Raw genomic sequence first — 13407 nt, forward strand, 5'->3', positions numbered from 1 at the left:
GAGCAGAGGAACAAATCCATTATGCACCTGCCTCAGGGTCGGGGAAAGAGTGACTGATCTCAGCTGGCCCTTCTCCTGTACCTGGGAAGATGAGCTTGAAATCAACATTGTCAGCTGAGTTCCTAAAACAGAACTGTTTTAGAAGTTAAGCTTAGGTTGTAATCCTAGGGTTGCAATTGGCATAGGCTTGTTTTGTAAGGGAATGTGGATCCTGAAGGATTGAGGGGCCAGAAAGGAATTTCCTTGTGAGCAGTTTGTGAGGGTGGCCATCTGGAGAAACATGAGGTCTTTTGTCACTGTGGGAGCCTGGCTTACGTAGAATGCTGTGACACGCAGTTGTGAGGTGACCACTGTCTCCTGGGGAGAAAGAATGGCAGGGTGGCAGGACTCGGCTTCCAGGCTTACTTCTCCCCATGGCATAACGGGTTTGGGGACCCGAGATTTTATTTTCTTTTACAGACTTATCCATCAGATCAATCACTTTTCTTCCTGGGGTGCAGGAATGGGGAGTAAGGATAGGTTAGAGGGAGAGGCCCAGACCCAGGCAAGATTCTTTGTTTGAAAACACAAGGGGGGAAAATATGAGTTTTCTAATAATGACCACGATTAGCAACTGCTCGGTAAGTGATGGGTGCTGTTGTCCTCATAACCAACATCATCGTCATTTCAGTTTTTATATCTTTTACCATCTGCTGTTTTCTAGATATGGAAATTATGTGACCTAGACCTCAAATATCTATCCCGTGATTCCCAATACATACCCACATGCCCAAGAAGTTTCAGTACCTGGCTGCTGAAAATACGACTTTTACCTCCTTAGTTCATGTGTCTCAATTCTTGATTCAGAAAAGATAACAACGGTTTTCTCCATATCTCACAGTTAACGTGTTCAAACCAAACGTCTCCTCTTCTTGCGCCATCTAGCTCTTCCCACAGGGCTCCCATCTTGTGAATGGGGACGGCTTCCTACCATGGGGTGGGGTCGCCCTGCTCCTCCTTTTCCCTCCCCTCATCTTCAGTCACTTGGCACATCCCGTCAAGAGACATCGAAATCCCTGCACGCTGCCAGGGTCCCTCTTCTGGTGCCCCGACCATCAACTGGAAGAGTGAAGTCGCACCCAGTAGTATCTCTTCTTCTGCACCTGCTCCTTACAGTCCTCTCAACACAGGGACCAGGATACCCCCATTCTAGGTGTAAATAAGTCTGCTCTGCACTCAGAGCCGAAGATGGCATGTAGACCCCTCGGGCGGTGTCCTACCTGAACTCCAGATTCTCACTGTGGCCTGTGGACAGCCCCACGGGCACGCTTACCTCGTCTGTCTTCTCTACCCCTTGCTCACTCCACACAGCCCAGCCCCCTTCCCAGAACATGCCTGGCAGCTCCAACCTCACACCCATGTTTCAGCCGGGCACGCTCACCTGCTATTGTCAGCGTAACTCACTCCTCTCCTCCTGCAGGTCTTTACTCAACATCATTTCACGGAGACCCTTCGGAACCAGTGAAACCCTCCCTGCCGCCCCATCCAGCGCTCCCCACCTCTCTCCTCTGCTTAGTTTGTTTCATGGGAGTTACCTGGTGTATTTCATATTATATTCTTCTGCTTTCTTGTCTGTCTTGTGCATCTGCACCCCAGCACAAAGGATGGATTTTGACTCTCTGGCTGACTGCAGTGTCCTGAGACACTTAGTGCCTAGTAGCTCTAGTAACTGTTTGTTGAATGAATGAATGAGTGAATGGATGCATAATCACTGTAATCAGGAATTGTGGACATTGTAGTCATAGAACGTTAGGTCATAAATACCAAGGAGCCTGAGGAAGGAGAAAAAGTATCTGTGGTTTGGACAGCCATTTTTCCAATTGTGGAACATTGTTTTAGCATTTCAAATAATGAAAATAAACACATATAGAAGGCTTACTATGTGCTGGGCACTGTTCTGTTTTATACATATTAACTCACTTAATCTGTGCAATGCATGTAGGAGTTTATGGAGTTTCCTCATACCTTATCTCATCCAGTTCCCAAAATAGTACCAGCAAATTGTGGGTGATTACAACATTTTCAAGGATTCCTCCCCAGGGCAACTGCTTGCGGGAGAGCTGAGGTCTAGAAAGGAATTGGGAGCAGGAAAGGAACCAAGTCTGACCCCACCCCCACGCCAGCATTTTGATTTATGGAACCCTGGGAGGAGAGTTTCTCCAAAATGATACTTCATGGCCTCCAGCAGATCCCCCCTCAAAGAAACCAACCTGGGAATGGCCCTCTGTGTGGAGATCAAGAAGGAAAGAGGCGAGTGAGCCTTTCTTCTTTCCTGCTCATGGACTTAGAGTAGGAGTGTCCGGGACATCCAGGTATATACTGTTTCCATTTTTCCTTTTGACATCTTCTTTTTTTTGTTTGTTTGTTTTTTGTTTTTTGTTTTTTGAGACGGAGTCTCGCTCTGTTGCCCAGGCTGGAGTGCAGTGGCGCGATCTCGGCTCACTGCAAGCTCCACCTCCTGGGTTTACGCCATTCTCCTGCCTCAGCCTCCTGAGTAGCTGGGACTACAGGCGCCCGCCACCGCGCCCGGCTAATTTTTTGTATTTTTAGTAGAGACGGGGTTTCACCGTGGTCTCGATCTCCTGACCTTGTGATCCGCCCGCCCCGGCCTCCCAAAGTGCTGGGATTACAGGCGTGAGCCACCGCGCCCGGACATCTTCGATGTTCAAGAAGCCTGCGAAGGATTTGTTCAGAAATCAGAATTAGTTCTAAGGCAGTTGCCTGAATAACTGAAAGCTAATGACCCCACAGAGAGCACTAAGGCAACATAAAGTATGCAGGGGAGTATGGCGAGATGGGATTATTAGGTTGGTGCAAAAGTAATTGTGTTTTTTGCCAATACTTTTAATGGCAAATTTTTAAAATTTTGTATTTTTAATAGAGGCAGGGTTTCGCCATGTTGGTCAGGCTGGTCTTGAACTTTTGACCTCAGGTGATCCAGCCGTCTCGGCCTCCCAAAGTTCTGGGATTACAGGCATGAGCCACCACGCCCAGCCTTTTTTTCCCCCCCATTACTTTTAATGGCAAAATCTGCAATTGCTTTCACACCAAATTAATAGGATATTTGTTGAGTTTTAATATAATTATTGTTATTGTTTTTACCACAAATTACCTTCCCCTACTCTTACCCTCAGAAAAAAAGAAAAAAAAACTTAAAATAAATCCATAGTCATTTCAAAAGTGACTTCAATAATTTTAAAGTCATTCGTTGTTGGGACTCTGAAAATGTAGGAATACTGTTACGCATGACAGATTTCCACAGCGGACAACAGTCACCTAGCACATGCTTGGTAGTTCAGCTGTAACATGGGCTAAAAGCTCATGGAAAGCCTAACCCCCTTTTAAACACTATTTCTATGACTGGCTGAACTCCGTGGTGGACGGCAAGGCTGTTTCCTATATCAGTGAGAGCCTGCCTGCTGCAGCCAGGAGGCACCTCACAGGGACTGCAAGCACAGAGGGAGGTGGGCCAGCTGGGGCCCGAGGGTCCAGACTTGGTGAGACTCGCAGACCTCGGCCCACTGCCCTCCTCCCTCCTCACCCACTTTTCTCCCTTCTTCTTCTTCACATCAGTACTGGTGGCAGCACCCTGAGCTGAAGGGGAAAAGTTCATATTCAACATCAGAAGGCATTTTATTTGTATGTCGCCTTGGTGAGAACTGTCCTATAAGAGAGGACCCTTCCCATCTAGGAGAAAGTCTACCCGTACCTGTCCCCATCTGAGCTAATTAATTCTATGGATTCTGGAAGGAGAAAAACAAAAGTGAAAAGTAGGTAAGAAGAAAGCATGGCAGACATGCGCTTGGAATACAGCTGAAGACGCTAGATCTGGCAGGTGGTAAGATGCTATGGAAAGGGACTGAAATCTGAGCCCTGAGTTTGAATTCAGGCCTTCCAAGCACTTTGTAACCATGGACAAGTCACCTAAACTTGCTGAGCCCCAGCCATAAAATCTATAAATTAATAAGATGGAGATTACTACCATAGTTGTCCTGTCCACCTGACAGCTACTGGAAGAGTTTATGGAGATAACGTAAGTCAAAGTATCTATGAGATTTCATTACAATCATCAATGTGATGATTATTTGTAATATTATTTGGTGAGTAACTAGTAATACCCACTCTATCTCACGGGATTTTTTAAGGATCTCATGAAACATGAGAAAGATTTTGAAAGATGGTGATTGTGCTTGGGTGGAGATGGCAGAGCTCAGAAACAGAAGGAATGGCATGAACAGAGCCACGGAGACAGATATTCAGGGAGCATTCAGCAAACCGAGAGAAGTCCAGGCAGGCTGGGACTCCACTGAGAGCCGTGGATGTGTGAAGAGGGCCACGTGAATCCAATACATGGGGGCTTTTAAATAACAGGTTAAGAATTAGGCTTTAACTCAACAAAGACTGGGACGGCTTGCTCAAGTAATAGTGTAACTTGGCCAGGGCTATGCCTTAGTGGGACAATCTATTCATGGAACCTATTAAGATCGGTGTCAGAAGATTAATACTGTCATCCCAGGTGCTTTATTTTCTATCTTTCAAGGTTTCACTTCAACGCTATTGTTGGTTTTAGGGGGAAAGTGTGGAGTATCGTTAGTGTTGGCAGGCAGGAGGGCAGCACTAGGTCTGTCCACGAAGCCTCCTTCATCTCTAGTTCTGACTGAGGGTTGACTGTTAGGCTTGGGTTTCCTTTGTCACTGTGTATTGTAGGGGTTATTTTAAAATATTATCTTCAATCTATACTTTATTATCATTATTTTGAAAGGGGTCTTGCTTTGTCGCCCAGGCTGGAGTGCAGTGATGCAATCACAGCTCACTGCAACCTTGACTTCCTGGGCTCAGGTGTTCCTTCCACCACGGCCTCCCAAGTAGCTGGAACTATAGGTGTGTGCCACCATGCCCAGCTAATTAAAAAAAAAAAAATTAGAGACAGGGTCTTGCTTTGTTCCTGAGGCTGCTCTCAGACTCCTAGGCTCAAGTGATCCTCCCACCTCAGCCTCCCAAAGTGCTGGGATTACAGGTGTGAGCTACTGCGCCTGGCCCATACTTACTATTTTAATTCACTTTTTGAGACCATTTTTGTTGGTGAAAGCTAATTAACCTCTTTGTAATACTGCTTAGTAGAAGTCTTAGCAACAAAGCAAAACGCTACCCGACTATGTGATTTTTTTTTTACTAGTTATCATCTTTCTTCTGTGGACATTGTGAAAAAGTCTTTTTTTATGTTTCTTTTAATAGCAGTCACTTTTACCTAAGAAACCTTTCTATCTCATAAAGAAATCCAAAGCTATGGGTGTAGCTTAATTTGCCAAAATTTTTCTGAATTGATGTTTACCAAATTTGGCTGAGCAGATGTAACTGGAAACCACTGAATGCTTTGTTTTTCATCCCCAATTTACTATTGATTAATCTGTGTTCTCTCTTCCACATGTGAGAAGTTTTGATACAAGTGATGACTAGTGTTATTCTGTTTTTGTTTTTCGTTTTTTTTTTTTTTTTTTTTTTTTTTTGAGACGGAGTCTCGCTCTGTCGCCCAGGCTGGAGTACAGTGGCCCGATCTCAGCTCACTGCAAGCTCCGTCTCCCAGGTTTATGCCATTCTCCTGCCTCAGCCTCCCGAGTAGCTGGGACTACAGGCGCCCACCACCTCGCCTGGCTAGTTTTTTGTATTTTTTAGTAGAGATGGGGTTTCACCGTGTTAGCCAGGATGGTCTCGATCTCCTGACCTCGTGATCTGCCCGTCTCGGCCTCCCAAAGTGCTGGGATTACAGGCTTGAGCCACCGCGCCCGGCCGTGTTATTTTACTTCTATGAGACTCTCCCCCAACACTGAACCACCTCCCACTAAATTACAGTAATACAAATGCTGTCCAAACATTTTATTACATGAAGAAGTTGGCTATTTCTTATTTCATTTGCTACTGAGGAAGAGAATTCTTGATATTTTTCAGTTGATGAGAGTATATTATACTTCTATTGCTTTCTATTTATATGGAATTTCTCCCCATCAGGTTCAGTTATGTGGACATCCTTGGCATCTCTATGAAAACATTCTGGGGGTTTGAATTGTGGAGGGTGAATCAGCCTGGCTAAATTGGGCAGTCAGTGCCCAGAGAATCAAAAGACCAGAATTCTCAGTTCAGGACTCAATAGCGTGGGACCTAAAGCACAGAGCAATTATACTTGATCATGTACCTGCATCAAAGCTACACACAAAAGACAAATGAGATCACACTTAAAGCTGAAAATAGTGAGCCTGTAAGAGTAAAGATCCTTTGTAGATCTAAAGTACATATGGGCCGGGCGCGATGGCTCACGCCTGTAATTCCAGCACTGTGGGAGGCCAAGAAGGGCAGATCACCTGAGATCAGGAGTTCAAGACCAGCCTGGCCAGCATGGTGAAACCCAGTCTCTACTAAAAATACAAAACTTAGCCAGGCGTGGTGGCACACATCTTTAATCCCAGCTACTCAGGAAGCTGAGGCAGGAGAATCACTTGAACCCAGGAGGCAGAGGTTGCAGTGAGCTGAGATCGCGCCGTTGCACTCCAGCCTGGGCAACAGGGCAAGACTCCGTCTCAAAAAAATAAATAAATAAATAACATAACATAACATAACATAACATAATGTAACGTAACATAGTACATATCATGATGGTGTTTTGCAGCTGGGATAGCAAAAGCGTGGAAGATTGGATGGACATACCTGATATCCATCATGATAATGGCCGCATCCAGATAAGGACATCAGAGGGTAGTAAGTGCTCTGCAAGAGATAGATGGAGGGTTTTATGGGACCTCTGTAGCAGAGTGCAGAGGAAGGTCACATAATTTAGCTCAGATATGCTCCTAAAAGACTATTTCTACTTTCCTCGTGCTCTTTTTGGTACACACCAGTGAAGTTGAGAAGGCCCATTAGAAAATATATCAGAGTTGTAATAATGATAATAACTAACATTTATTGAGCATTTACTTTGAGCCAACCCCATTCTAAGCACCTTGTGTGTGTTTGCCCATTTAATCCTCATGGCTCTTTGAGATGAGTAATAGTATTATCACTGATTTCCAAATGAGAAATCAGGCTTAGATAGTTTAAATAACTCCAGCAGTTCAGTGTATGAGGGCATCGATCTTTTGCTTATAACAAGTGCCGGGCTGCATCCTTTGCTCTTGACTCCCTCTGTAATTATCTGTCACTTAATTTGACCATTGTATACTCTTGCAAGTAAAACAAATGCATAAGATGAAGAGATTCGGTAAAACGTTGCTTTTGAAAATGAACTCCGTAAGCAAAAATGCACTGAGTCTCTAACATATATCAGGCAGGGGGATCAGCTCTGGAGGCACATAGATGATGAAGTCATGGCCCCTTCTCTCGGAATTGTTGAGGAAGACAGATGTGAATCCATAAATCCAACAGCACATTCTAGGGAATTAGGGCAGTGTGGCCTCCGGCACTCTGTCTCTTCCCCTGTCTCACAAGCTGACCGCATTTCCAAAGGAATGTGGTCACAGAGGGAAATTGTTTATCATCACTGGGGATGAGGGAAGTAAGGCACCCACATGCACTCGTTCTGAGGAGTTCTTGCTAAATGTATTGCAGATGAGACCAGAGGGACTTGTGTAGTTGGAGTCGAACCCCTCTTCTGAGTGTATGTAGCATCTCAAGAATTAAGTAGGGGACATCCTGGTGGGGCTCTACTAAGTCCACACATTAGAGGGCTGAGAGCGTGGGAGCCACAGGATCAACCTCACTCGGACTGTAGAAATGGCAGGCGTGACGCAAATCAGTATGACAGGTGCTGTCTAGCAGTGCACTCAGAGAACTGCAGGAGCCGGGGCTGAGAACTTCCCATGGAGATGTGTTGATGGGAGGGCCCTAGAGGAGGGGAAGGAAGGCTTCCAAGAGGAGCTAGAGACTGAACAGGAACTTGAAAGATGAGGAAGCAGGCGGGGAGGATGGAGTGAAACAGGGAGGCATGCCAGGGAGAGGATGCAGCTTTCCTAGAAGTCTGAAGCTGTGAAACACACGGCATGTTGGAGAAACAGCAGCAGTTGTGCAAGATCCTAAGATCACTCAGGCTGGAGCATGGAGATTTGATGGAGATTGAGAGGTGACCAAGGCTGGACAGAGGAGGCAGGGTAAGATGCTGCCGTGAGTCACAAGAGAAGTGATGCAGAACTGGTGGAGGAGGAGATGAAGCCAGTGGGTCGTAGGGCACAAGGGGAAGGGTGAAGTTGAAGCAGCGAGTGAGGGCTGGGCGTCACGGCACCAGCACTGAGCGGGCAAAATGAAGGAAGAGGCAAGTTTGAAAGGGAAGGCAGGGAGTTCTGTATGGGACCTGGTGAGTTGAGGGTCCCCTTGGAGATAGCCAGGAGAGAGTTGAATGCGTGACTTTATTGCTCAGACAAGGGGTCTATGGGGGGCCTAGCCCCTGCCTTGTTCGGAACAGCCTGGCCAGTCAGTCTTCTTGTGCACAGATTGTTGTCGTAAAGTATGAGACTACCATGTGTTACACAATAGACCACCAGGATGGCTGAACAGTATGCAAGAACTTTATTGGCCGTATCAGTTTGCACACCGGAAAGAGACGGTCTTCGGCGTGTAACGAAGGTGCTCTCTCTTCAAAGAGGGAAAGTACAGGCTGCTTTTATGCCTCCCAGGGTCCGTATTACACAATAGAGTCAGATATATTCAGAAAGTTTTGGGGGAAAATCTATACATATTTGTGAGGGGAGTTAAGTGCAGCTGCCAGGGGTAAACATATATCCAACATACATCCCATGTTCACTTTGGGGCACGGTTTTAGCATTAAAATGAGGTGTTAAATTTGGCTCTTTATGTTGAAAGGCAAATTATAGGACACAGTGACATTTTGTGTGCGGCATCTGTAAGCTGCTGAAACTGGCTTGAGGTCTGCAGGTGCTTAGGAAAGAATGCCTGTGAGGCTGGTCCGCTGTCCAGTCAGAGCTGCAGGGGTCTGGGTTGTAAATCAGAGTTAGGAAGGATCTCGCACATCGCCTGATTATTCTTATTATTAGGGAGACTAGCAAGGGTGTGGCTTTTCCTGTAGCTGTAGGAATTTAGGAGGTTGTGATGCCAGCCAAGCCCTGGATCCTCCACCCCTGGGTAACTTTTATTTCTTTAACCTTAGAGTCCATCTTAGTTGATGAAGGGGCAACTGTCTTGGTTTCTCAGATCACATGTGAATGGAGAGTGAAGATGAGACCGACTGAAATTTAGAGCGCACAGAGGACAGATCACACAAGCTGAGTCCTGAGGCATGCTATTCCAGCATATATATTTTTGTACACAGAAACTCTCCTTTCTATTTTAACACCCAGGGAAATCCCCTCCTCCCTACCATTGGCTCTGAACACCAAAAGGCAACCCACGAAAATCTTCTATGTTAATTTCTTTCTTGTGTATTCATTACACATCTTCTGGGCTCTTAATATAGCTGGATGTTTTTACATACACATATACATACATATACACACACATATATACTTACATACACACACATGTGTATATCTGCTAAATGGATTGTGGTAATTTACATACCCAGCAGCATTGTATGAAAGTGTATGATTCATTTTGACCTTACCAACATTAAGTAATAGCATTTCAAAAATATCTGATAATTGCATAGGCAAAAACATATTGTTGTTTTTATTATATATTTTTCTTTTCTTTTTATTTAAGACAGAGTCTTGCTCTGTTGCCCAGGCTGGAATGCAGTGGCATGATCTTGGCTCTCTGCAACCTCTGCAGGGAGCCAAGCCATTCCCCTGCCTCAGCCTCCAGAGTTGCTGGGATTACAGGGACCCCCCACCATGCCCAGCTAATTTCTGTATTTTTGTAGAGAGGGGGTTTCACCATGTTGGCCAGGATGGTCTCAAACTACCAACTTCGAGTGATCTGCTCGCCTCAGCTTCCCAAAGTGCTGGATTACAGGCACGAGCCTCCACACCCAGCCTATTTTTTATATATTTTAAATATTATAATTCTTTTTACAGCTTAAATTAGGACTTAAAATGTTAGTTTATCCTCAGATAAAATGCATTATTAATTTCTAATGTTAATTTATTCTCAACTGTGTTTGCCTAACTGCAAATATTCAAAAGAGCTTAAATACCACAGAACCAAAGCTATTTTAATTTTTTAAAAGATCTGATCATTTCCCTTTAGTAATTTGAGGCTACTTTTGATTACTTTAAGATTTTAATTTAATATGCAGCTTTTCCATATATATATTCTTTTTACTTTGTCTCTATAATCTCTGTATTTATAATACATGCCTTAAAATACCCATTGCGTATATTTCTTTTCTTTTGGGTTTTGAATTATCATACAGTAAAATGGACTTTTGGCTTTGGTGTACAGTTCTGTGAACTTAAGTCTAGATTTCTGTGACCACTAGAACAATCAAGCCGGAGAACTGTTCTGTCTTTCCCCCAAATTTGCTCATGCTGCTCCTCCCTGCTCCAACTCCTGGCAACTACTGATGTTTTTCTTCATATAGTTTTATCTTTTCAAGAATGTCATGTCCATGCAATTACGTAGTGTCTTATTCTGCATGTCTTAAATGGCTCATATGGCAGACCATTTTTCCACAATTAGTTGCAACTATGATTTTTGTATCCTGTATAGCTTGTGCCTTTGCAATTTAGTTTCTTGGGTCATAAACAGTGCTTTTCTTGCCAATGTGTATACCCATAGTATGTAAGAATGATGTTAACTTACTTCTGTTACACAAACCATAGCTATTTCCCTGGATAGGTCTTTACCTTTAAGTTAGGTTATTTTCTTTAAATGTATAAGACCTTACCAACAGAAATAACCACTTGATAAATAATATTGTAATACTCTGGTGATCCAGTCTCATGCAGTATCCCTAAATCTGGGAAACGCTGTAAAAAAAAAAAAAAAAAAAAAAAAAGATGTTATCTTAAAGATGCATTTTTTCTTGTGTGTAGACATTGGAAACAGACTAAATATGTAACTACAGACTTTAGTAAGGCAGATCGTAGAGCTACTGTCAATAGGGTGTCGTGCAAGAATGACAAGGAAGCCTGAAAAGATGTCAGAGAAACTTGAAAAAAATTTATAGTAAAATGTTAACTTAAAAAGCCAAATATAATTCCATACCCACAGGATGATCATAGCTTGTAAGAGAAAAACAAAAAAACTTGCTAATTTAAAAAGACTAGGGAAAATAGATCAAAATAGTAACTGATTTCTTTCATTGGTGGAAATCTGGAAAGCCTTTTTACTAACTTTGTGTGTCTTCTTTATTTTTCATCATGATCAACTGAAAAGCACTGTGTGTAGTTCAGGTGTAAAATGCTGCCATCTGCCTGAAAAACTCACGCCTGGGCTTGCAGTTCTATTGAATGATGTGTGAAGATTACCACGCAACTACCTATTCTGTCTTCTAGATGTCAAGTGTATGTCAGGTCACGTCTGACATACATTTCTAAAGGTCTGTGACCAGACCTTTAGAAAGAGGGATACTGACTTGGCTGTCAAACAGAACATACATGTGTTGGTCAAATCATCAAAATGCTTAGAAGTAACAGAATAGCGCGAGTGAATCTGGTGAAATGGCTGTTTAATCTGCATTGCTTATTAAGTAAGAAATCATTGTCTAGGCAAGACCTTCAGGAGGAGAGAGGGTTTTGCCCCAACTCTCTTCCTTGCTGTAATGGAAACCCTGGTCACCCTGGAGGTTTCCATGTCTTCCTGAGACAGCATTTCCCAGTCACCTGCTGGGCTGCTGTTGCCTGATTAGAAACCCAACCTAGGAATAGCAGGGTGACACCAGAAAAGGCCAGAGTGCTTTAACTCAGGCTTTATGAGTCAGTGATCCCTCTAGACTCAAACAGAATTAAGGAAATCTTCAAAAAGTCCCAACATGGCAATCACTCCCATCACTGAAGATGATTCTCAGTGATTTTTCCTGATTTGTGGAGAAATGAAGTTTTGTCTAAAAGACCCAAGTGGCCCAGGAAAGAAGAGATTCTCAAAGAAACTCTCTCCGGAGAATTCACAGCTGTTAGCCCCACTCCTGCCTGGGAATTCTAAACTCATAGGGCAAAGGGGGCTCCCTAAAGACAAATTTGTAAGTCATCTACCTGCTAATTCAGCAACGTGATAGATACGAAACCCAGCAAATCATGATGTTTACCCAACCGTCTCCATTAGATAAACTTTCCAAACTCTACAGGAAATTAGGACTTCATTAATATCTGTGAAATTAACAGCACCTGTCAAAAGCTCCTAATTTGTCTCTCTTGTAGAATCAAAGAACACTGGCATTTAGCATACAAGAGATACCTTTTGGCTTAGCTAGATGGGGTATTACAGGTCCAAGATTTCCAGGTATGTTACAGATTCTCACTTCCAGGTCTTTATTATTTCAAACAGTTTTCTTTCTTTACACAAAGGCAGAAAAGACAACCAATGGTTTGTTTCTTATCTTTGGCTTACTTATGAAAACTTAGAAAAACAAGTATAAGTATAAAATGGTCAAGAAGAGAGACAGAGCAAGGAAGTAACTTTTTCACTGAATACCAGATGATAGTTTCAGATTAATGGGACCTCGGGAAAGTAGGTAAACAAGAAGGGGTATCTAGTTTATATAAGTGGCCAGAACACTCAATAATGGAACAATAGGTGAAGAATTAGACTAGATTCCTGGATTTGTAGCCAACACTTTGATAACTATCATCTAAACCTCTTGGAAAGCATAATTACTGATTTTGGGGCTTTTATGAAGTATTTTGTTCATCCTTAGATGATAAAGTCCTATTTTATAGTAGTCAATGAGTTTAGAGTTTTCTATGTGGTTTGTGAAGTACAAAGGCTTAGAGAGTGTGTGTGTGTGTGTGTGTGTGTGTGTGTGTGTGTAACTGTGAAGAAAGCAGACCTTTTTGAAAATGTCTGAAGTAAATAAGGATCAGCTGCTGAATGCCTTGGGCCAATCCCATTACACACATAAATAGACCATGTAAGAATTTTGCGGTGTCATATTTAACTAGTGTGACTAAAATAGACTCGCTCTTTATAAACTCATTTTCTGATTACTGTGTGCTGTTTCCGGGGCACCTACTTGAATAACAGAAGACATAAAATGTTGGAAAACCTTTGCCTCACTCTCCAACCATTGGGCCTAACTCCATTAGGTTGAGTGGAATTAACTCTTGAGTTACTTCTTACTAGCGAAGTTGAGTTCAGACTTTCAGAAAGCCTCTCCCCTCGGCAAGTCAGTGTGTGGTTTTGGGTGAGTCCAGCAGTGTCTTCTGCAGAAGGGGAAGTGAAAACATTTGTTCAGATGGATAGTGGACCTTTGTGAGGTTCTGGCTGTCCATG

The 13407-nt window shown here is 43.3% G+C and overlaps 1 protein-coding gene across 4 annotated transcripts in view; it reads left to right on the forward strand.

Moving 5' to 3' along the window:
- LOC105494358 (protein kinase C theta) overlaps window positions 1–13407 on the forward strand; it is a 144612-nt gene that overhangs the window by 47671 nt on the left and 83534 nt on the right. The window contains exon 1 of one of the 4 annotated variants that reach the window (XM_011762705.3): window positions 12970–13318. The exons of the other annotated variants lie outside the window; for them this stretch is intronic. The gene's annotated coding sequence lies outside the window, so the exon portion shown is untranslated. Of the gene's footprint in view, window positions 1–12969; window positions 13319–13407 lie in introns of those variants that run through there. 4 annotated transcript variants of the gene reach the window in all.

Source organism: Macaca nemestrina, chromosome 9, assembly GCF_043159975.1.
Source record: "Macaca nemestrina isolate mMacNem1 chromosome 9, mMacNem.hap1, whole genome shotgun sequence".
Classification (NCBI taxonomy): Eukaryota; Metazoa; Chordata; class Mammalia; order Primates; family Cercopithecidae; genus Macaca; species Macaca nemestrina.